Below are 20825 nucleotides of genomic sequence, written 5' to 3'. Positions count from 1 at the left end.
CGTGCACAAGCCAAGGTAGCATGTGACTTGCACACCAGCACCCCCCTCAGCAGGATGACTTTCCAGGTAGAGGGATCAGACTTCTGAACAGGAAAACTTAGGTGAGTCATCAGAGTCTGTATTGGGGGAGTCTGTAGGCCAAGTGAGTCATTCAATCAGTGGGACAAGTATATGGGACTTGGCATGTCACAGGAACCTTACTAACCACTTAGCCTGAAACACCCTTCTTGTGTGCTAACCCGGTGTTCTGTTGGTAGAGGTACATGAGGATCTGTTGTGCACCCCTGTAGGGAAGGCCCAGGATGATGGTACATTGGGAGAGGAGGTAGGAGCCTTGCCCTGTGTTGTGACCCTTCTCGTTCATTCCATGTGACCTGTCTCAGGGGTTGGGCAGGGGCCTCAAGACCTGGACAGTGAGGAGCTAGAAGAATAGCAAAGATGGTGCCTTTTGTATCGGAAGAGTCTCAAACACATCCAGAAAGCCTGCCCAGGAGGCATAATTTCAACAGTTAGACAAAGTTCCTCATGCAAAAGTCAGGAAGGAATCTGCGAGGGGGGGAGATGACAGCTCCATAGAGGGCCTGGGTGTCCGCTTGGTTCAGAGAGAGTTGCAAGTTGTGGGAAAGACAGGTCAGGATCAACGGTTAAACCCGCATAACCTCCCTCTGACCCCCAAATCATCCCACAAAGGCAGGTCCAAGCCTCCAGCTCCAAGTCAGAGGATGGGGGTTCCGTGAAGTCTGGAAATGCTTGCAATTCCAGGGTAAGCTGTGTGTGTGGCGGGTAGCAAGGATGGTCTGCGGGAAGGAAACAACTTCTATCTAGAAACCTTCCTTGGTCTTCTTCAAAAATAGACAGTCCAGGGCCAATGAGATGATTTGCTGGCTGTCAAGGCTGGTGCTATGAGTTCAATTCCCACATAGTGGAAAGAGAGAACTGACTTCCGAAAGTTGACCTCTGACCTCCACAGGCATGCCTTGGCACACGAGCAACTACACACACACACACACACACACACACACACTCAATTAAAATATAATAAAGAAAGGCTAAATGCATTGACTTTTGTACTTGGCTTGTTGGTAATAGTCCTCTGAGGGATTATTGGCAGTTAATGGTTGTTGGGGGGAGGGTTGCAGTTTTCTCCAGTGGGGTAGCCATTGATAAGTTTCCTTATTTTAGAAAATAGCCTTCTACCCATCCTCAGGCAAGAAAACAAAATTAAATTCACTGGTTCACAGAAAAAAAGGAATACATGAATGTAGGAGGGCCTTGGAGAAGTGCAAGATGGGGGGTGGGGGTGAAAATGAGTAAAATTCATCAAAAATTGAGTATGGAGTCACCGAGAGTTAAGAGTTAAGAGGATTCAGTATTTTTCCCCCTGAAATTAAAGGGAAATGTCTTTAGGACAAAGTTTGTGTGTGCTTCAAATTATACAAACTAGAACAATTCTAAAGGTAGAATTTCTTCCTTGGTTTTAGAACTGACTAGACTCAGATCTTGAAAACCGCTCATCCAAAGCTCTAGTCCTGGTTTTGTTCAGTTCTTTCGTGGCTGTTGGAATGTTCCCTGCAACTTGTGACTATTCATTAGAATTACGGATGCACAATAATAACACATTTTCAGAAAACATTTTCCGGTTACCTGCATATTAATGAGTATATTAATACCCAAACTGTCAATTAAAAAGGGCAACAAACTATATGTGTGTGTGTGTATGTGCACATTTAAATATCATTAGAGGTGTTTAGGTTATGAAAGGATCTTAAGAAATACTAACAATTATTCCTTTGGAAAATCATACTGATTATCCCAATTGATTACCTTTCTAGTTTCAAACAAATGTCTTCTCCTGTTTTATGCCAGCAGGCGAGATGGTAGACTTGGAATTGGACTCTCCACCATGGATCCATAAGCTGCTCCCTGGTCTCTGGGTTTTCCTGAGTCAGAACCATCCTGCCTTCTGCAGTTGGAGCACCCGAGACCTAGTTTTGTTCGCCCCTTGGCTCAGAAAATCTCAGTTTATAGGACTAAGGCCTGAGCTCCAGACGAGCCTCTCAGTCTCTGGCTCCAGCCCAGTCTTCATTCTGTTTCCCACACACTGATTGGCCCCACCCTAGAAGGCACACCCTCGACTCTCCTTCGAGGGCCAAGCTCTCGTCTTCCTGTCTACAGTGCTCAGATGCCATCTTCCACTCCACCCAGCCCCGACTTCATCCCTGCTGTTGGAATTCTTGCACTGCTATTGGAATTCATTTATGTAATGGAGGCTTTCTCTTGCCTTCCCCAATATCCCAGTAACTCTTCTTTCCCCCTGTGCTGGCCAGCTCCTTCTGCCACAAGTATTTCCTACACTAGTGTCAGGCTGCTTCTCGGGAAGGCTTCAGGGGCGAATCTTTCATCTCTAGAAGTGACTTGAAAACATAGGTTGACTATTTCCTCGTCTGAAATGCTTGAGTTCATAACTGTTTTGAAGTTCCCATTTCCACCCCTAGATTTGGGAGTATTGTCACATAAACAATAAGCTACTTGCAGGACGGGACTCCAGGCAAATCACAAAGTTTATTTCTGTTTCAGCCATAACTTGCGCACACACAGTCTGAATGGAGGAATACAGTACGTCTTAGTGACAGACCAGTGGACTGAGTGGGGTACAGCGGCAAGTCTGTGTCTCAGGGATGCACGCCATGGACTAACAGAGAAAGGAGACGTGTGAGCAGGATTCTTGAGGGTATGAGTGGCAGGAAACAAGAAAGGGGTTTAAATGAAAGGCAGCGGAAGAAGTAGCTGCTGCCTGCGGGGCTGAAGAACGCTGTGTGAGCAGGCCCTGGGCTTTCCTCCCAAACATGGCTACGGAAGGAGGCAAATGCTGGCTGCTCTGCTCACGGTGGATTGAGACAGGCCTGCAAAGGAACAGCAGGTGTGGGAGAAGGAGGGTGGGTGGTGGGACGGGTGAAGGAGGGGCCTGGCAGCTGGCACCGCATCACTGAACTGTGGGCATTTGAGAATGACCCTGGCTCTGTGGTTCTGTCCCCCATCCTCATTCTCATGTGTGCCTTTGGGTGACAATTTGCCTTCTCCCAGTTAAGACCGTGGGAGATGGCCCATATTTCATGAGCCTCACCTATGCCAAATAGCTGCTCAGTCACCACCAGAGAACTAAGCTGCCGTTGCTCTTGTCAGTGACGCTTGATTAGAGGGAGAACTCACTGTCAGGTCTCAAGGGACTGATTTAATGGAAGCAAGAAATGGGAGGGGTGGGACAGGTTTGAGGAAGGGAAGATGAGTTACATTTTGCACCAGAGGATGGAAGGCTGCCATCTTGGATAAATACAGAGCTCTGGAGAGAGAATAGGCAGACATGGGGAAAGAGGCCCAAGAAGAAAGTGTTTCAGATGTACACAGACTTGCAAGCTCCAGGACAGGTCTGCGTATGGTGGTGTGGTCCAACCGTTGTTAGTTTAATAAGCATGTCACAGGGAGAGTGGGTACACCCCTCATCTGAATAAACCAGCTTCTGTGGAGGAAGCTGGCCAGACAGGGGTGATTGTTCCCTTTATTTACCTCAAGAGGTAGGCAGATGACCCAGGAGGTGGACTTGGAAATTCTTCACATCCCTGGGAGGAACAAAGGCAACAATCTCTTTCCTTGGATATTTTTTTGCCACACAAAACAAAGGAGGCTTTCAACAGGGAACCTCTGGTACTTCAGGGTCCTGAGTCTGCAGTCTTAGAAATGGCCGCAGGACGATGGGCCGTTGGGAAGGGCTCTCCACAGGAAAACCAGAGTAGTTCCGATCCTGCTGTTTATCACGACCTAAAAGAGCAATCCTGATCCAGTCATTTGCTTCCCCAGTTAACATTTTATTCCTTATAATGTCAAGGTTGGACTAGAATCCCAATCGCTTGGAGAATAAATCACAACAGAGCCATCCCATAATAGTGGCTCATCAAGAGCGGCTTCCTAGTAGAGCTGCACAGAGCTGCACAGGGTAGGAAAGGGCTGAGGTAGCCTGAAAAGCCTAATATGCTTACCTCCCCTCCCCTCCAACCCTTCCCTCCCCCACCTTCTCTCCCTCGCCCCCTATAGGAAGCTGCTTCATCCCTTCCTGCCCCAACAATTTATGGGGTCCCGATGATCAGAAGGGACTATTTAGGCACTGAGAAGAGAAACTGATGTGTCCTTATATAGCTAATGGTCTTTATTTTCACCCCCACCCCCACCTCGTACAACCCACCCATCCCCCTGCTTTCTTGTGGTCTTCCCACAGTTATTTAGAAACCACAGTAAAAGCTGCTGGGACCTCAGGCACAGTTCTTCTGACAAAGCATGGCTCGTAACACAGACATGGAAACCTTTGGTGTTGGAAAGAATCTGAGAGACAATCACTTTTTTAGCTTATAGACAAAGAGACTGACGTCCAGAGAGGCCAGGCTGCATACCTACCTACAAAGCAAACTAAAGCCAGAACCAAAACCAGAGTTCAGCTCAGTGAGGTTTGGCCTGGAATACTAGAGGAGGGAAAGCAAGCACCGCTCACCTCACCTACTGAGGCTGAACAGTGGATCTCCAACTTTAGTGTAGGCCAGAATCCTCTGAGGTGCGTCACAGTCTTGCGCTTCTGTTCCGCAGCTGACTCAGGCGCCCTGGAAGTCAGGCAGCTCGTGAGAAAAAGACCAAGTTCAGTTGTCGCACCGTGTCCTCAGACAGACCTGAATGTCGGTTGAGTCTGACGCAGGTCAACACACCAGCCCTAGCCACGGGTGCAGGAAAACATGTCTGCCCTTAGAAAGAAGAACGTCACTACAAAATAAGAACTCATAGCCCTGGTCAGTGCCCCTCCTTTTCCAACCTTGACAACGTGACCTCAGGGGACTGGGCCATTCTTTCTGCCCTTTTGGACCCGGACAGGCTCATACCTCAAGTCTATCCCTCGACTCTTTTGGCATGAACGGCTCGGGAAAATGGAACTCCTCCAGTTACTCACCACGGCATTAGTGACGCTGAGATTTATGACATTTTACTGCTGTCCTGCTATCATAGAATTCAGCAGCTTGTGTTTTATAGTTTTCTTTCTTCTCAGTTCAGTTTACACAGCCTTTCTAAAAACTTCTAGTCTATTTTTAGTGGAATTAAAATCTCTTTGTTATTTCATTGGTGCACATATTGTTTAATTAAGCTCTATAATTACAGTAAAAACTACAGCAGTACAAACAGGTTTGGGAACAAACACAAGTGACTCTTGGTGAGCACAAAGCTTAGCTTGGGGGGGAGTTAACACAGAGAACCTGGGCAAACTGCACTCTTCATGAGGTTCTTAGACAAATGCATATAAAGGACTAGTTAATCCAGAGGCCATTGAAGCATCCAAGGGGCTATTTAAGCTCCAGGAGCTTCCTCTGTACAGTAATTTATTGGACCAATTTCCCATGTGGGCCGTCTAAGCAACCCACGTCTACCTCATTGTCACAGGATCGTAGCCTTCAGTACCCATGCAGGTAAATCGCTGGGCACCTTTGTAATTATTCCCAGACTTGGAGTGATGGGGTAAAATTATATATGTTTTTAAAGATTTTAGTACACATTTTCAAATTGCTCTTCGGAAAGGTTTCCCTGGGCTTGGTATTTTAAAATACAATTAAAAATAGCAAGAGGCCTTTGAATAGGCAGTCTAATTAAATAACCAACTCTATTTTCCTGCATGTGGCAAGAATTTGTCACCCCCCCCAAAAAAAAACCACAGTGATTTCACCTCTTTTTAGGCATGGCTGGAAAGTACCCTCCCTTTCTGTTTTCTGTGACAATAGCAACGGTTCCCACGGACAGAATTTATTTTTCATCTAGTAATTCAATCCATTTGGTTTTAGGATGTGGCTAGGAAAAATGAGCCAAAAATGCAAGATTAAGGCAACTTGATTCTTATGCCATGTACATAGTCCAACTTTGGGTTTGGCCGGTACAGTTACCATGGTTAGTGTGGCTGTGTTGTAGCAACAAGATCTTCAAGCATCCGTGTGTGAAATGTGAGGTCCCTCTGTGAGGAACATTCTGAACCTCCAGGGGAAAAGATTCAGATCAGGTGGTGTCCTGGACCGGCTCTCTGGAATGCCCATCTAACCCAAGCTTAAGCCAAGAGCAAAACAGCCATCAATTTCCCTCAAGAGTTTTTCCATCATTTGGAACTTCCCAGGCTAGGAATTCAACGTGCTACGGCTGACAGGGTGTAAATGAGGGACACTAGGACACAGACCTTAAAATAAAATGAAAACCCACTCTCGTGATGGATTTGGAGCAACCACGTCCCTCCGTCTTCCCACGCACTTGGGATGAGAAGGAAGGGCCTGAGGGAGCTGTTTTTATGCCTGTTGGCAGTCGTCTGGGATTTAAATGGTTCTGGGGAGAAGGGCGCTCCAAGGAGCGCTGAAAATGGAGCTGAAATCCCTGCCTTCCCCAGGTCATGCATCTGGGCTGCAGGACCAAGAGTGAAAACCATTGGACTGGGACAAAATGAAGGAATCAGAGTTACCAGGAAAGTCCCTAGGCAGGAGAATGAGGTCCTGCCAACTCAACCAAGATGGAGGGCATTTTATAAAATCTTGGCAAATGTTTGTGTGGGTAAATCCCACTCATTTTTTAAAATGGGCTGTTATGGTTTGAAGATAGTATCTGTAAGTGACAGTAGGGCATACAGATACCAGGCAAACACTCCTCCCACCCAATAGGGACAGGACAGGAAGGATGCTGGACCCTCTCCCTTGTCTCTCCCAAATGCTAATAGGAGTTTAGAATTCCCCAGAAGAAATTCACTTTGGGGAGGGTACACGATATACAAAAACATTTTCAAAGTCAAAGTTACATTAAATAAATATATGTAAGGAAAAATGGATGAGACAGACCATCTAGCTGGGTTAAGAAAGATTATTTATCATTATATATCAAGTCCTACGGTCTTCCTTCTTCCTTCAGATTGTTGTCCTGATTTCAATGTTAATCAAGATCTAGTTTTCCTTTTATTGTTAATGCTTTAGTAGTTTTTCCTCTGAGGCAGGGGAATATATATGTGTATGTCATGTATACATATCAGGTAAACATAGCTCAGGCAAATATAGCTCAGGCTGGGCACGTTCCTGACATCTTCCTGCTTTAGCCACCTGAGCCCTAGGATTATGTGTGTTCCCACTTGGTTCATAAGCACTTAATTAAAAACAAAAGGTTGATTTATTTTTATTTTATGTGTAAGAGTGTTTCGCCTGCGTGTATGGGTGCCATGTGCATGCAGTGCCGGTGGAAACCAGCAGAGGGCATTGAATTCCCTGGAACTGCAGTGGCAGACAGTTGTGAGCCACCATGTGAGTACTGGGAACCCCAGGCATCTCTAAGAGCGAGTCCTCTTACCTGCCGAGCCATCCATCCCTCCATTTGCACGAAGCACTTGATTTTAATGCTGTAGCTGATATTTAACATTTTTTTCTTTGTGGTTTTGGTTTTTACTTCTTACTTGAAAGTAATTTCCTAATAGTTATGAAGATATTATCCCTTATATATTAAAATATCACTGTTAGCTTCCCCTTTTAAGTTTTTAATTCACCAGAAGTAATCCCTATGTAAGCTCTTAAGTAGAGACCAAATTTGATCTGTTTTCTTTATGGAAGCCAATTGTCCTGGTGCCATCTCTCCCTCCCTCCCTTCCTTCCCCCCCCTCCCCCCCAAAGTTGCTATGTTCATGGTGCCTCTTCACAACAATAAAACCCTAACAAGACATTGGGCTTCCGTGGTCTCTTCCCATTGTGATCTTTTACTAGGAGTGCAAAACTTTCAGCCCAACCCCTCCACCTCTCTCTTTCTTCTTCTTTCTTCTTCTTCTTCTTTTTTTAAAATTTATTTATTATGTATACAATAATCTGTCTGTGTGTGTGTGTGTGTGTGTGTGTGTGTGTATGCCTGCAGGCCAGAAGAGGGCACCAGACCCCATTACAGATGGCTGTGAGCCACCATGTGGTTGCTGGGAATTGAACTCAGGACCTATGGAAGAGCAGGCAATGCTCTTAACCTCTGAGCCATCTCTTCAGCCCCCTTCTTCTTTCTTCTTAAATGTCTCTGTGTGTTCTAGTTTGCTTTCTTGCTGCTATAAACACCAGGACCAAAAGCAGCTTGGGGCTGTGGAGAGCTGGGAAGGGTTTTAATTTCTCCTCCAGGCTCTGTCCATTGCCTCTGCTGGAACTCAAGACTGGAGCCTGAAGAAAACAGACGCACACTGTTTACTGCCTTGCTCCAGGCTCACATCCAGCTAAATTGGCTCTAAAACTCAGTCCAGCCACCTTTCTTATATCGCCCAGGGCCACCTGCCTAAGGCTTTTATTACACTACCTACAGTGGGCTGGGCTCTCCTACATCAACTGGCAATCAAGATAGTGCCCCACATGGCAATTTGATGGAGAAAATTCTTGAACAGGCTCCCTTTTCCTTTGTGTGTCAAGTTGACAACCAAGATTAGTCATCGTGTGTGTGTGTGTGTGTGTGTGTGTGTGTGTGTGTGTGCGCGCGCGCGCGCTTGTGCATATACACATAGGAAGGCCCAGAGGGCAACCTTAGGTACCTTTCCTCAGGTTCTGTACATTTATGCATGTATGTATGTATGTATGTATTTTAGAAAGGATCTCTCACTGGCCTGGAACTCTTCAGATAAGCTAAGGACCTGCCTACCTCTGCCTCCCTAACTCTGAAATAATCACAAATTTCTGCCACCATTCTCAACTCTGTTTTGTTGCTTTTTTGTCTGTTGGTTGGTGACTGATGTTAGTTGTTGCTGTTTTTATGCTAATAGAGGTTCCAAGGTTTGAACTCGGGTCCTTCTGCTTGCCACGCAAGCGATTTACTCCAGACCCTTCAGTAATTATTTGTTTAATATTTTTGATTTTTTTTTCTTCCTCCCTTTTCTTATTTTGTAGGAGCCAGCCATGATAAGCTAAATATGAACAGATCACCCAAAGGAAGTTCTTTACTTCCAACCATTATCACCTGCCAGAGTAGGACTCAGCCATCGATAAGTTTAATGGAGGCCTGAGTCTCAGTAGTTTACCCTGAAGCAATACCTGGTTGCAGGAAGAACCATAAACTGAGATTACCTGAGCACCACCCAAGAACAGACCATCCAAAGGAAATGCCTAACATTCCAACCGTTGTAGATAGGATCACCTGCCAGTGCACACTCACCAGGACACCCTAGACAAATGTCAGCCAATCAGGGGTTCCTGAACCTCAAAAACCCCTCACCCCCACCTTTACTACTATAAAAACCCAACTCTAAATGGAGCTCGGGGCTCTCCATTTTTTCCAATACATTGGACATGCGGAGAGACCGAAACTTGCATAAAATAAAGGCTCTTTGCTTTTACCTACCGGACTCGGTCTCCTTGTTGGCTTTTGAGTGACTTCGCAGATTTTGGCGTAACGATTTCTTTACTGTTCTTGAGGCTCCAGTTTATATGAGTTAGTCTTTTAGATTATTTTATACAACACTTGACTTCTCTTGCAAAGTTTCCATATCCATCTATTTCTATATACTATATTCTAGGTAATTTAAGATCTCTCAATATTCTTTTTCTCTTTTTAGCTCTCCCAAACTACCCCTTTGTTTTATTTTTGTTTTTTCATGACAAGGTTTCTCCGTGTAGCCCTGGCTGTCCTGGAACTTTCTCTGTAGATCAAGCTGTCCTCTAACACACGAAGACTTTCTTGCCTCTGCCTCCTGAGTGCTAGGTCATGCACCTTTAGGTGTGCATGACCACCGTCACCACCACCAGGTTTCAAATCAACCATTTTGAACTAGGCATAGTTATGTTCATATCGATCCTTTTTCATGGCAACCCTTCTATAGCTTCTTCCTTCCTCTCATCATCTTCTGCTCATATTTTGAAAAGGTTATCTTTTATGTCTTTGACTTGTAAAGTGTGTGTGTGCAATAATTGCATTATCTAAACATCATTACTACTTTTCAGTCTGTTATCGAATGACTTTACTAGAGACTCATTATGCTTTTGGGGGAAATTTAATGCAACTTCCTATTGTGTAAACATACTTGGTAGTTTTTTTTCTAAAGATTCATTTTCATTATTTTGAATTATTTGTATATGCCTATATATGTGGCTATGCAGATATGTGTTGGAATGCTTGCAGAAGCCAGAGCTGGAGTTACAGGCTCTTGTGAATCACCCGACGTTGGTGGTGGGAACCACACTTGGATCCTTTCTGCAAGAGAGCATATGCACTCTTAACCACTGAGCCACCTCTCCTATGTTTGGAAAGTTTTTATGGTTTCCAGCAAAGAGAATTTGTTTGTTCTTGCTTGGTTACCAGGTTACTAAAAACCTCAAATATTTTAAATTACACATTCCTATTGAGAGCCTTAGATGACCTAGGTATCAAGGAGTCACATAAATTGTAACCTACGCTTGAGAAACCAAGAGGGCATTTCCCCGATGGTCCTCACAGCTGGCCAGAGGTTTGCATTCTACAGGGAGAAGATGGGTTCACTCCAAGCCCTTCACTGGAATGGAGCCCTTGTAAACTTTCATGGGGCCCCTCTGTAGCCTGCCTACTGTGTTTTTCCTTCCTGTGCACTCAGTAGAGAGAAAGCTCCCATTTTCACCTGGGCTTCTGAAATCCTTCAGAGTGCAAGCTACCCCCCTCCCAGCACACCGCTACTCCGCCAAATCCTTGCCTTGAATTAGATTTTTTTTTTTTTTTTTTTTTTTTTTTTTTTTTTTTGCTTCAAAGCATCATAGCATGTCTTGGCTTCTGAACAGCTAGTTTATCCGCAAACCAGGAAAGACACTACTGTAAGGAGTTTTCAACTGGGATATCCCACCGCGTGTAACAGAATCTCTAGCTCACTGTTTGGAGAAATAAGTATCAAATTCATTCCTTTCATTGAAGGCTTGGTTCTGGTTAAAATGCAAATGCCCAGACTTGAGCCTGGTGCCAGGACAGCATGCCTTCCAGCATTATCTCAAGACAACTTCCAACCTCCAGAAAATTCAGTCACAAGTTGTAAATGCCAGCCGGGGGTCCTTATCTCTACTGTCCTACCTTCAAATCTCAGGGTGAGGAAGGAAGAATGTTATTAAGCGTATTAAGAGTCTGTGGAGAAATACTTTGCCAGTTGTTATCTGTCTCTTATGCTTTTGTACAAATTTATTCCCCATACTTATTAACACCAAAAACTTAAGAATACCTGGTATCTAGAGGAAAAAGGGTTCCAGATATAAACAAACAACCAGCAAAGGCCTCCCTGAATGCTCTCTTACCTTCATCTCTTGGCTAGATAGTCTCATCCAGGCTTATGTTATACTAGTAATAATAACTATTATTGCTATTATTATTATTATTATTTCTGCATAGTTTCAAGAAGATTCACTAATACTAATAAAAATTATGAGATTCATCCTTTAGTCTCTTATAGAGAAATCTTGGATCCTTAAAAAAGTATATTAAATGGGTTCTTCACATAGGTTAAAATTTAAAAAAAAAACTTTATAGAACTATGCTTGAGTATACCTATAATTATTCTGATAGGAAGTCATCTTTGAAATGGATTTGTTAGCTTAAAAGATTTGCATATTTTAAAACTGTTCTATATGAAAATAATTTTATTATCCTGTTTATAAAAATCAAATTCGTGAGTATTCAGTATTGAATATAGAACGCTACACTCAAAGACTTAAAAAGAAATTAAAATAACCCAAGGCCATCACTATTCTGAGGAAACTGCTGTCAAACATGTCCATACAGACCGTGTGGATACATAATTGATCTTTAGGACTCTACCATTTTTCTGTGGAAACACTTTTCAAGAGCAGGACTATTTTGTTCACATTGTCTTTGAGTTTTCATTCAAGGTAACTGGGCTTCTATGTCTACCTTTGTAAATGTGAATTTTAGAAAGCAGAGCTGTGTTTTGTTACAGTCAAATCTAACACATCACCAGGTAATAGTCATCCAGTTGATTCTTCATTCCTTCAACAAATATTTCCCATCCATCTTGCCTTGCCTGTAGCTGCCCCACTATGAAGCCAACAATTGGCTCTCCAGGAAGGGCAGCCATTAAACAGAGATACTCCCACCTTCCACCATTACCTTCTGAGTAAAAGGTGAGGTGAGCTGCCTTCAGTCAGCGTGTGCCCTGGCAAGAGCAGTAGGGTCTGGACCCAATAAAGACACAGAGAGAGTTTGGGAAATTCCATGTAAGAGAATTTAATTATGTGGGACAGTGGAGGTGCTCCCCTTAAATCCTAGCATTCTGGAGGTGCTCCCCTTAAATCCCAACACTCTGGAGGTGCTCCCCTTAAATCCCAGCACTCTGGAGGCAGAGGACTTGAGCCTGGTCTAACAAGCAAGTACCAGGACAGCCAGGGCTACACAGGAAAAAAAATTAATTCAGAAATACTCAGAGAAAAAGACAGCACTAGGGGCCACATTGAAAGGTCGTTTGATGGTGCGAGACCGCAGAGGTTCCAGAGGACCAAGTCTCCAGCACATCCCCCAAAGCACATCTGATGGAAGAAGAGAACAGGAGAGAGGTCTGTGATGGGAGGATGCCAGAAGGAGCGTTTGGTAGGAAGCAGCTGAGTCAGGTCAACTAGAGGATAGAATCCACACACTTAGCTGATGGTCCCTCCCCTGAGTCACCTCCCCCTTGGATTGGGAGTGGCCCACGTCTACCAGTATGTTGGTTTTTGATCCCATCTCCTTAAGTGATCTGTGTTATCTTACAACTTCACGTAATTCATCTACCCATACTTTAAGTGACTCTTCACTTTCCGGGGCCTGAAGAATAGAAATAGCACAGTTGTTTCAATTGTTTAGACTCAGGCTAGTGATACAGTTTTGATCTTAGATTTATAGGTAATTTTATATGCATATGGAAATTTTTGTTTAAGTTTCTTATTTCTAATGTTATTGCAATACAACCGGGAGGTGTGACCTACAGTAGTTACAATTTTTGGACTCAGAAGGGGTTTTGTGACTATGATTAGCTGGTATTTCTTCACATGCCAAAAGAAACATGCATTCTCGGTGTGAAGGTATACCATTTCGTGGTGTTGATAATATACTAAATTTAAAAAAAAATTTTTTTTTTTAAGTATACAGTGGTCTGCCTGCATGCATGCCTACAGGCCAGAAGAGGGCACCAGATCTCATTACAGGAGGTTGTGAACCACCACGTGGTTGCTGGGAATTGAACTCAGGACCTTTGGAAGAGCAAGCAACGCTCTTAACCACTGAGCCATCTCTCCAGCCCCTAAAAAATATTTTTTAAAAATTAAAATATATATTCGATATATCATTTAACTATGTCTTTAATTTTGGCTCCCTGGTCTATCAGGAATTAAAAAGTGGCATGGAGAAGTCCCCTCCGGTCATCCCCTCTCCTATGCTTCCAATGGTTTCTTTACATGGTTTGAGACAATTCAATTTTCGATTTAATGTCAATCAGTTGCCTCGACACTGTGCCTCTGACGCTAATGTGGCCACCTGCTTTCTTTCTGTGTGTTTTTGTGTGTGTGTGTGTTTAGTCATATCCTTTTATTTTTAACTGCTCTGAATCATGTAAATACACATGCACACACAAACAGATGTCTGTCTTGATCGGTGGGAAGGATCAAACCTAGAGCCATGTACATGTTAGACAAGCATTCTCCTGCCAGCCTCTGTTCCCAGGCCTGCATGGGACTTTTTCAAATGTGTCTTTCAGGCAAAGTCCAAGGATGTTAGGGATATTTATGCTCAGACCTGTGTCATTTATGCTTAGACCCAATTCTGTCACCATCTAGCCGTCTCCAAACCTGTTGATTTCCTTCCTGCTTCCCGTTTTCCTGTGCAGTTTCTGGGTGTGATTGTGTGCTTTCCTGTGTTGTTAGTTGTGGTCACAAGATTCCCTTCCTTTGTAGTCAAGAGTGCTTCGGTCCTGAGTTCTAGCCAATAGAATGTGGCTACGGTGAAGTTTGTCACTTTCTATGTTTTCCCCTTTGCTCTTTCCGGACCGTGTGCCAACGCCCATGGCCCTTGCAAATCACAGAGCTTCCAGCAGTCTAAAAATCCATGAATAACCTTGAGAAGTGGAGCCTTCCAATGACCAGTTGCAGCAGGTGAGAGAGACTTGGGCAGTGTAGCTTGCACCTACCCGCGGCTACTCAGCTGTCGTCACAGCCGCTGATGTGAACCAGAACGAGAAAGGTAAGGTAAGCGGGTCCTGAGACACCACCACCAACAAAACAGCAACCAACTGTGATCCTAATAGTTGGGGTCTGGGCAGTCAGGAGGCTGGTATGGAAGAACAAAAGATAAAGGCCCATTATTTGCAGGGACAAAATGGGAAAGCTGTTACCAGGGACCATTTCATGGTAGAGAAAAAGCTCACTGGCACATGATTCTTTGGGTGGAGTGGGATGAAAGGATGCTGTATGCGTGTGGATGGGGCTGTATTTGACAAAGTGTTAGGAAGAGCTCAAGCAGGAACCGCCTGGCTCAGAAGCAGAAATGAAACAAAACAGAATCCAAAAATTTGGAGTTTGGGGGCAGCAGGGAATGTGCCTAGCTCTAGAGTCCAAACAACAGGAAAGAGAGTTGGAAAGAAAAAAAAGTGTTTGAGCGGTTAATAGGCCTTGAGATTCTGTTCCCAAGCAGATCACTCATTATTGATACGGCATTCTCTCTCACTCCAGTGATCTCTGGTCAGTCAGAAGAGCATGCAGGAACAGAGTGAGAAAAAGAGAACCAGACTCAAGAATCACGTCTAGGAAAAAATAGGGTGTGACTCAGAGCACAGGAACTTTCTAGAAGGAAATCTATTAGAAGCTATCAGGGGTTTGGAGAGAACTGTGCAATCTGAGGACTTTGTTGCTATTGGAAACCTCTTTGACTTTAAACCTGATTGACAAATGGGGCACATTTGTGTCATGATATAGCAGTTTGGGAAGAGTGGCTGAAGACGCTCCTGCTACATGCTTGGCAGAGCTGCTGCATGAGAGGTCAAGCGCATTTACCTCAACACCTGAAGGACCCCACGGCATCAGACACCCTAGTCTGTGTGACTTTTACTGGGGAGACATAAACATTTGTACAACTCAGAGAGCGTCAGTGATAAAGAAACTATTCTACCCATGAGTTCAGCTTGCTGAGCCTTTGAGTTCCTTGGGGTTCCCTCAAGCATATGTGTGAGGGGTTGTTTGGAACATGGATGACTCAAGGGCAGCCGTGTCACTGAGATACCCACCCCAACACAAATGACAAACCCAAAAGCTGTGACCCTGGAGCTCCACCCCATGACTTAGAGGCAGCTGGGCAGGTCAAGTTGGCAAGTTTCCTCTCTCCGTTAGTCTTTACTGCTTACTTAACCTTGGATGGGGAGGGGGTGTGGCTTGCAAATCTTGTAAATTCAGGTACTTCCTGAGACTTGGGAGTTGTTATTTCCTGAGTTTTAAGGAACCTTTCAGTTCAGAGGAAAAGTTTTTGAATAGTGAGGCTGATCTGCAACAAGAAAGAGGTTGCCAAGGCAACGGGCCTCATCCATCCTGTAGCTCTCTCTCTCATCCCTAAACTTTTCTCCTCCAAATTTGGGGGTGCTGCTAAGGTTCCTTGAGATACCCCTCATTTCTTTTTCCCTCTTTACTTCATTTTTTTATTTGAAGACCTGGTCTTGCTGTGTAGTCCCAGGTGACCTGGAAGAACTTGCAGTGCCCCTGCCCCCCACTTCTGCCTCTGGATGTTGGGGTTGCACACAATGCCAACCATACCCAGCATCCCTTTATTTTTTGAAGAAATTTCTGAATTTTATGGAAATGTAGTTTGCGCATCATAATATAATTTACTCATTTCAGTTCTACACAGTCCTAACAATGCTGAAATTGTTTCCTGAGCTGATTCAAGGTCTGTTGGCATACATGGCTCTGCTTGTTGTTTAACTAAATGGCCTTTGAAACTGTTTTCCCTCATTTATCTTTATTGTTAGCTGCAGTGATTAATTGAGCACCCATTTTGCAATATGCCAAGGATGGCAAGCGCTATTTTGGGAGTTATATTTACAATCCTTTCATCTTCTGTGTTATACTTAGAACAAAACGTAGCATGTAATCTATTAAAAATTCATAAATAAATGAGTACATAGAAAAAATCAATGGGTGTGAATAATTATAATGTCTATGAAGGAAATTAGTGTGAAGCCAAAGGGGCTAGGAGGAACCCACTCAATTGTAGTGGTCTGGGAAGAATTATCCAAGGGTAATTTACATTGAGCCAGTTGTTTCAATACAGTAGATTCATAAGAGTAAAAAAAGGGCCTTGTTTTTTTGTTGTTTGTTTGTTTGTTTTGCTTTTTCAAGACAGGGTTTCTCTGTGTAGCCTCAGCTGTCCTGGAACTCATTCTGTAGACCAGGCTGGCCTTAACACTTAGAGATCCACCTGCCTCTGCTTCCCGAGTGCTGGGATTAAAGACATGCACTACCATACCCAGCTCCATGTATTAATCCTTTCACTTCCTATTTTGTCAATATTTCAGAGATGATGTGAAATCTAGAAGGCAAATTGGTTTTCAGTTCCATTTCTGCATGTAGTGGTAGGTAGTTCAACACCTCTGGAGAGGAGGGTCATTCTGTGGAACGAGTGGACATTAACCCCAAACACAAGCATTTCCTTCTGGAATTGTGGTAGGTTTGTACTTCACTGGTCCTTTAGAGTTGGGCACAGTCACATGGTTTGCCTCAGCTGAGAAGGTGTGAGCAGAAATGATTATGAGCCTTTTTTTTTTTTTTTTTTTTTTGGAAGACAATTTAAGAGGTAGCCAGTACACAGTTCCCACAGGTCCTTCTCCTCCAGTGTGCACAGCTGGAAGGTCGGGATGAGATGACATCTTTGTCAGCCTGTCCCTGAGAATGCGGCCAGCAGAATTGTCTGCCAACCTGCTTTGAATGAGCCAAGGACTCTGTTTCTCAAGGACAGTGGAGCTCTGAAGCAGTTGCTCTTCTTTCTGGTTTAGCACACAAGTCTCGGGGCAGAGTCACCTACAAAATGAAGCCGTCTGTTATATGGACCACCTCCTTCCCACATTCTCCTAAGTCTCCAGGCTCCCAGTTCCCACAGGCTGTTTCCTTTGTAGCAGTGAATGACTGTGGCAGCGTGACAGAGCCTTGGGCTGCAGCCGTCAGCACCAGCAAGGTCCCTACAGTGGAGGAGGCTTCACTCAGCTCCGGTGTAGCATCTCTCACATGTGACCTTTGATGTGGGGTTTCCAGTCTCAGCAGCCTTTACCAAGTGGAGGGGCTGAGCTCCTGAGCCTACTTACCTCTCTCCCCTACTTCACTCCACAACGACAACCAAAAAAGCTCCTAATAAAGAGAAAGTGTCTCCTAGCTCTGGAGAGAAGTGAGAAAAGACAGCTGCCATCACAGTTCCAGCCTCTCTGGGCCATCAGTGTAGCTGTAGATTTCCCTGAAACACGCCCTTCCAAATCTGTGCTCTGTCACTCCTGGAGGAACAAAAGGTCAGCATTTCCTGTGAACATGCAGCGCATCCAAGTTTGGAGGGACAAGTTTTTAAAGGGGGTCAGGCCCATGCTGTTAAGGACCAGGGCGTTCCTTTCTGAGGCTCCACCCTTTGTCCTCACTGGCCGTGGCTTCAGGTGAGCTGGGTGCTTCTATCTGATTTTATTCTTGGCCCTGATCCTGATCCCTCTGTAATTATCTCAGCCTGTCACGTACCCACGAGCCCTCCCCTCCTCAACTTTCTGCCCTCCATCCTGCCCCTAAGCTCACAAACCCCGAGGAGCCCCAGGGTTAACCCTACACACCGGGATTCTCGGTTTCTGTCAGATCGCTGTGACCTGTATGCCTGTATCTTCCACTGTCCTTGTCTTAGAGCTGACAGCAAAATTTGAGGGACCAATGTGACAAGAAAACTGGGGCTAGAAAATTGGATCTGGGTTGTGCTTAGCCCCCTGAAGTTAGAAAAATTTCCATTTTTTCCCTTCAACTTTCTTCTCAGATATTAAGGCCTATGTTCCTACTCAGATTATAAAACAAGTCAATTTTTATGAAGGTTAAGATAGTTACTTTGTAAGACCTGGTTAGTATGTGTCTTTTTTCCTTGAGGCTGAGACTCATGTAATAGCAATGCTCACGACAGGATGGAGAATAGGCTTGTCTCATGAGCTGGATCCAGTTTGGTTTCCAAGGACCCAAAATAATGTAACTAAGTGTCCTGATTTATGAGTAATGCAGCAGATGAAGGGAGAGGGAGTGGGCACACATGTTCCTTGATTTGATCAGCATATGGCTGTCAGACACTTTGCTAATCACTGAGAAATGGGTCCATGTATCTAACAGTTATGTGAAGAAGAAGAAAGAGATCAATTATGAAGCTATGGTTAGTTTTGTGATAGGAGAAGAACTAAGATCTCTGGGAATATACCATGAAAAAGTTGGGGAACACAACCCTACAGAGTGAATAGTTTATCCCCATTTTTATTTATGCAAAAAACTAAAGCTTAGAAGACTATTTAGTCCAGGATGCCACACTGGCAGAAGAGCACTAGCTGCCGAATTAGAATTCTTCCCTGAGACAGTCTTACTTCAGCTCTCCTGATCCTGTGTGGTTACACGGATTTGGAACCAGCAAACAGTGTATGCAATTTAGTACACACCAGCTCACAAGGGGTGAAGCAGTGCCTCCCAGCTTGGCTATATGTTGAGATCGTGTGGGGAGTCAGGTAACATGTGCCCATCTATATTTCAGAATTGCTTTGAACAAATAACTCTTGGATTTCCACTGTGCACTCCCCGAGTTTTGAATTTGAGCATCTGTCTACCGCTTCTGTTTATCTCAGTGTTATAGGTTGGTTATAAAGGGCTGGTAACTTGGTCATCAGCTCTTGGGTTTATGACTTCACAGGACTATATTGAAGATCCCTACCTTAACAAATGCCTGACAGAAGCAGCTAAAGGGAGGAGATGTTCACTTGGCTTACACTTTCCAAGAACTTATACAGAGTAGATCATGGGGGCTGTGAGGCTTCGGGACTGAAGTGGCTTGGTCAGTGGCTGTTGTAAGGAGGCCGCTAGTTAGTTCCCTGCTGCTCAGTCCCGAAATAATCACACAGAAACTGTATTCATTAAATCGCTACTTGGCCCATTAGCTCTAGCTTCTTATTGGCTAACTTACATATTAATTTAACCATTTCTATTAATCTGTGTATCACCACGAGGCTGTGGCTTGCCAGGGAAAGTTCCCATTGTCTCTGGCCAGGTTCCATGACTTCTCTCTGACTCTGCTTTTCTTCTCCCAGCATTCAGTTTAGTTTTCCCTACCTAGCTCTGTTCTACCTTATCAGGCCAAGCCAGTTTCTTTATTCACTAATGGTATTCACAGCATACAGAGGGGAATCCCATATCAAGTGGCAGTAGGGACTTGCAGTCATGGCTCTATATGGGGACTTGATGTGATCTATGGAGCTCAATAGCCTACCTATGGTAATCTAGGTCTGTCAAAGAGGCCTCTAGCTGGAACCTCAGATTCTATAGCCTTTATCTTGGCGGGGGGGGGGGGGGGAGATTTACAAGCATCATCACTGATTGGAGATGAAGTGTCCAAATGCCAGAGCCTGTGGGAATATTCGTCATCTAAACCACAATGCTACCAGAGTGCTCTTCTCTGTACTAACGCTTACTATAAAAGGTGAGAGCCTGGGCCTCCAGGCTTTGTTGTAATAAGATAAAGCATGCAGGAATTGTAGGACAACATTGGGGATATAAATAATTGGTGGATAGAGGATGTACTGTGTTAGAATAATGATGGCCACAAATTCTCTGATAACTCTGTCACTAAAAGGTGGGATTCCATTGTCTTTCTTGTAACTCCGGGAAGTCTGATTTGGTATTTGTCCAGTGGAGAGCTGCCAGATGCAATGCTGGAACATCAGGGTCTTCCTTAAAAGGAAGGGCAGTTTTCTCCAGTTTCTAGGACGACACCAATGAGAGGTTTGGCATCCAGGAAGATGATGGAGATAAGCTCTGATGCTACATGGGCGGGAGGGAGTGGGGAGAAGCTGAACAGGGGCTCTGTCAAGGCACAGGACAGGGTGCCTCCCAACAGATCCAGCTGCCAGCAGATCCCACCACTGAGTGATCACAATTGACTACACAGACAAGAGTCATCTTCCTCAAATTCTTGTCCCTCAAAATCTTGAGGCCCACAAGCGGCACTGTTAGCTATTAGGGGCTGTGGTCCCAAGTAAATGTTTTCATGTGATGAAAGACATCTCAAGGGTGCAGAGAAAATCACTCAGCTGCCCATTTCACATTCAGTAGTTTTGTGAACTTTTGATGAGATCCAGTACTGGCTGGAACTTCAGAACATTTTGCCTTTAGGCCTAGATCTGACAACAGTGGATGATCTTGAGCAAGCAACGCCTCTTTTCCTGGTCTTGTTGATATTTACAAAATAAAAATGTTGCACTAGACCCTTGGGTTCCCTTTCGCCCATGGAATTTTGTGACAGTCATCATGATGACATGTTCAGTAGTAACTACTGATGGAGAAGGCAGGTTATTTTTGCAGGAAACACAGAACAGATCCTTCTCCTCTTGACTATCATCTCCACGGTCCAGATTCAGACCCCACAGTCAAGAGTGCACAGCTTTGGGTAAGGGTCTCAGGCACCTCACTTCCTGGGTGGGCATTGTTCACTGTGAATGCACACACCTCAAGGAGAAAGAAAAGAGGGCGGGAGAGAATTAAACAGAGCTCAGCACCCATCCTTTCGGTCCATGAAACCCT

Source organism: Chionomys nivalis, chromosome 10, assembly GCF_950005125.1.
Source record: "Chionomys nivalis chromosome 10, mChiNiv1.1, whole genome shotgun sequence".
Taxonomy (NCBI): domain Eukaryota; kingdom Metazoa; phylum Chordata; class Mammalia; order Rodentia; family Cricetidae; genus Chionomys; species Chionomys nivalis.
Note: the sequence above shows the minus strand (reverse complement) of the source record.